The sequence below is a fragment of the Taudactylus pleione genome, unplaced genomic scaffold (genome assembly GCF_031769625.1).
Source record: "Taudactylus pleione unplaced genomic scaffold, aTauple2 ptg000064l, whole genome shotgun sequence".
Taxonomy (NCBI): domain Eukaryota; kingdom Metazoa; phylum Chordata; class Amphibia; order Anura; family Myobatrachidae; genus Taudactylus; species Taudactylus pleione.
Genome location: NW_028284466.1, coordinates 11,652,501 through 11,657,500, shown reverse-complemented (window position 1 = coordinate 11,657,500; position 5,000 = coordinate 11,652,501).

The following is a 5,000-nucleotide window of genomic DNA, read 5'->3' as shown; positions in this document are numbered from 1 at the left end:
TTCCTATTAACCTCAGAATCAATAACACCTTTCACTGCTCTCTGCTCAAGCTGGTGTCTTCATCCCTCAGGTACAGCTCTAGATGGCCAGAAAGATTCTCACCTGTCCTGATCCAAGGACACTAAGAGTTTGTGGTGGAAAAAATTCTGGGTTCCAGACTCTCACGAGAAGGCCTTCAATTCCTGGTCCACTGGAAGGGGTTTGGACCAGAACAGTGCTCCTGGATTCCGGAAAGATCTTTACATGCTCCTGCATTACAGAGAAGATTCTTTGAGAACTTTACAGACAAACCAGGGTCTAGGGGTTCCTTAACCCATCATCAAGGGGGGGTACTGTTGGGATCTGCGGCTAGCAGATCATTTTGGTTGCAATTCCCAGTCTTGGTTGTTGCTGGGACACTGCATCAATTCATGTTTGTTTGTGTGCTGATCTCATGTGTTCAGTAATACTATTTGTCTCTGTGTAGTGTCAGCTGTACCCTAATTGATTATCTTGTCTGTGTGCAAAGACCAGGTGCAGGAGTCTGTCATTAGAGCGACTTACAGGGCTTGCTCTGATTGGACCCTGTATCTGGTAAATTGCAGCCAGTCCTTCAGTCCATGCCAGTGATAGCAATTCCCATGTGTTTCTGGTTGTGGCCAGTCTCCTGTTTGATCAGTCGAGTTCCAGTTCTCCTGTTTTCTTGTCTGCCATTTGTACCATCCAGGTGGCACAGTCCGCATAACATCTGCTATTTGCCGCTTGTGTCATCTAGGCGGCACGGAGTGCATTCCTGCTCCCAGCCACTTGTGTCATCTCAGCGGCACACAGAGCACCCACAGTCCTGATTGTGCAATCTAGTGCACCAACACCTGTGTCAACCTGGTGAGATAGGCCGCACCCCAGCATCCTAAGTGCACAATCCAGTGCACCAATGCCTGTGTCAACCCAGCGACATAGGTCGCACCGCAGCATCCTAAGTGCGCAATCCAGTACACCAACACCTGTGTCAACCTGGTGACATAGGCCACACTTCAGCATCCTTAGTGCACAATTTAGTGCATCAACACCAGCATCTACCAGCCCTCAAGACTGCTACACAGCCAAAGCTGCATCCTATTCAGCCCAGAGGCTACTTCTCGCCATGGCCAAAGCCGCTTCCAACTGCTTCTCCCTAAGACTTGCTAGTCCTCAAGGTTGCATCACCTCTCCAGCCCTCAAGGAAAAATGTCCACCACTAGCCAACTACTCTAGCCCTCAAGCCTGTAGCTGGACTGTCCTATTACTTACAGTTGTTATCATCACCAGTCCACAAGGGGTACCCCAAACCTATCTCCTTACCTAATCCTCCGCTCTACAGTCATTGGCGTTGATTCCCTTCTGGAATCATTACAGTGTGATAATGTGCAATGGCTTTGTAATTGAAATGACAAGTGTATAAAAGATCTGTGATTTGTATTCCTTTTTATTACTTGCGCACTAACCCTGAGAGATGCATTTATACTCTCAGTAAGATTTATTTAATGAATTAATAGAGTACTTATTCTTAAGAATATCCGTGCTGGATCAATTACTTGGTGAAGCAGTACACCTGGGAGAATTCATTCCTGAATTAAAAGTATTTTGAACAGGTGGAATGTGGTGGATTGGGTCCACCACATTCAGCACAGGTGGCAGAACTTACAGCATTAATAAGAGCATGTCAGTTAGCTGAAGGTAAAAGAGTTAACATCTGTACTGACTCCAGATATGGGTTTGAGGTTGTTTAGGATTTTTGTGCTATTTGGAAGCATAGGGGTTATCTCACAGCTTCAGGAACCCCAACTGCACATACACATACAGTCAAAGAGCTGATTGAAGCAATACAGTTACCAAAAGATGTCGCAGTGATTAAGTGTCAGGCACATACTAAACAGACTGACATAATTTCCATGGGAAATAGATTAGCTGACACAGCAACAAGAGAAGCAGCTAGGTTGAATACAAGTGAGAAGCCAGTGGTAAATGCTAAATTGATGTTGTTTAAGGAAATTACATTTGATCAATTGAAACAATGTCAAGAAAATACTTCTCACAATGAGGTTAATACTTGGAAGCTAAGAAATTACAACAAAGGGGAAGATGGTGTTTGGGTAGATGCAGAAGGAAGACCAGTTGCACCAAAGGTGTTACTACCAGCCCTTGCAGAAGGTGCTCATGGGCAGGTACATTTGGGAGCAGATCATATAAATCGCATTGTGCAATCTTATTGGTGTGCTCCAGGTTTCTTGTCAGTGGCTAGAGCCAAATGTCAAGGTTGTGTAATTTGCCTGAAAAACATGTGGGGAAAACTGTGCCTACAAAATTAAAGCATTTACCAAATTCTCAGGCCCTTTTCAGAGATTGCAAATTGATTTTATTCAATTACCTAAGTCCAGAGGATTCAAGTAGATTGAGGTTTGTGTTTGTATGTTCAGTGGATGGATTGAAGGATGGTCTACGGCCACCGATACTGCGCAATTTGCTGCTAAGAAACATTTGCAAGACTTTGTATGTAGATATTGTTTACCTCATGTTATTCAAAGTGACAGGGGAACTCATTTTCCAGGAAAAGTGTTTCAGAAAATGTGTGAAATGATGGGAATAGAATCAAAATTGCATACACCGTATTATCCAAAAGCATTAGCAAAAGTTAAGAGACAGAATGGGGTTATTAAAAATAGGCTAGCCAAACTTACAAAAGAGACAGGAATGGCGTGGCCCGAAGCCCTACGTTTGGTGCATCATATCATATGAACCACACCAAAACCCCCGCTCAATTTCTTTCCATATGAGTTACTTTTTGGACTGCAACCACGATACATTACTAACCCAAAGACTGATTTAAAAATGACTACTGTATGTTATGTTAAGTTTTTTATGTTCTGGTTCCCTTACAGATCGATGGGATGGTCTTTGGCAATTACTGCTGACAACAGACACAGCTGTAAAGGTTGCTGAGAAGGACACCTGGATTCATGGCTCTCACTGCGGAAAGGTCAGAGATCCAAGCTTAAAACTACCAAAAGACTCAGGACCTTATTCAGAGGCGGCCGTACGGTCTACGACCGCACGGCCGCCTCAATGTTTTGCCAGTGCGCATGCGCACGAGGGAGCCGGCCCCCTCGTGCGCATGCGTGTGACCCGCAACGACCAACAGCGCTGGTCGTAGCGAGTCTCTTTCCAAAGAGGGCGAGCTGTCGATGTTGATTGAAGGCTCGCCCCGTTTGGAAGGCGGGCCGGGTGGTGGCAGCCCAAACGGAGGCGTTCCCATGGGAACGCCTGCTGTTTGGGGGCGGCCCCACTGACATCACTAGTGATGTCAGTGGAGAGCTTCTGGCTCTGACAGAGCCAGAAGCTCTCCGGGGCTTACGACTAGTGAGACCCTACCCGAGGGTCTCGTCGTGAGCCCCGATGGTCACGATGGTCTCTGACCATTGTGACCATCACCCGAGCAGTCATTAGAGCTGTGGGTGTTAACCCACTGCCTAACAACCGCAACAGAGGCGGGCGGTCAGGATGCAAGTGGCCACCCAGTTTCTGAGCGACCGCTTGCATCCTCCGACCGCCTCTGAATGAGGCCCTCAGACTCAAGTGCCGATATTGAGAGAACTCTTCAAGCAAGATGGAATTGTTGCTTACCATAGACTGGAAGCCTATGGACTGATACAAAAGAGAACTTTTAATATTGTGGACGGCGTGTTGGGTTTCTTCCTAGTTATTTCAGTAGTGGGACAGAGTTTTGCTGGAGAGAGGGCGAGCAAGGGTTCATGGTTTGGTTACTACACATCCAGTAAATTGGATGATGGGGTTTAATTTAAGAAGTCCTCTCCTTCCTCTTTTCCAAGCAGGAAACAAGGAAGCTAAATTACTGGTGTAAGGAGACAGAGTTACCACCCATTGAAAAATGTATTTGTGACTGCTGTACTAAATCACCAGAGGAAAGACACATGTGGTGTATGGACAATATTGGTTATTATTCAGAGGAATATCCCATTCAACAATATCATGCATTGTTGGGTAAAGTATTAAATGTTTCTAATTGTTGGATGTGCACCAGAACTCCATTGTTAAGTCAAGATATGCCACTGACACTGGTACCAGCTTTTAACACTGAAATTACTAAGATACATACCATAGAAACTTGTGAGAATTGTTTTGCTAAAAGGAGCGGTCAAAAGGTTACTGATTTGACAAAACCTCCAGTGATTACATTAGCTCCACATGTAAGTGAACGCCTTCCATTTTGTTTCAATAAAACAATTTATGAATTGCAACAAGTTACACCTCAGATTTGGACAACTGCAGGATTGTATACTATTCCTAGACCAAAACACCCAATGCAGCTAGGAAAGGTTGAGACAAGTTACTGCAATAAGATCATTACTATGCACAAACGCTATGTTCCTCAATGTGAAAAATTCTTTAAGGAAGGTCTTCTGAAACCTGATTGTTTAACATGTACCATCGATTTTTATAATGAATCATTTGATTATACATTTCCTGTGAGGAAACCCAGGAATACAGAGGATAATGAGACAGAGAAAGGCAATAAGGTAGATGGTTAGGATGGTTAGGACGGCCATTTAAACAGTGAGGAAAATACTAGGACTACAGGAGATATAACAAACATGTCACCTGGGAATGTTAGTTGCTACTATGGTTTTAGGATTTGATGTTCATTTTCTTTTGCCAAATGATCTCTATTACATACAGTATGTGGAAAATATGCTTACAAATGGTTACCAGTCAATTCAGGAGGTATTTGTTGTTTAGGTCGATTGATAACACAATTTTATCCCATAACTCATGATGATTTGCAAAAAGTTATTTTGCAATATACCGATATTGGACGTTCTAAAAGAGACATTGCTCCGGTGAATAAAAAGTACATTCCTCTGATACATTCCTCAGTGAAACATCATATTGGTACAGCCTTTGCTGACTTTCTTACCTCTGGTAATTGGAGATATTTGGAAAATCAACAAGAGATTATTGATCTG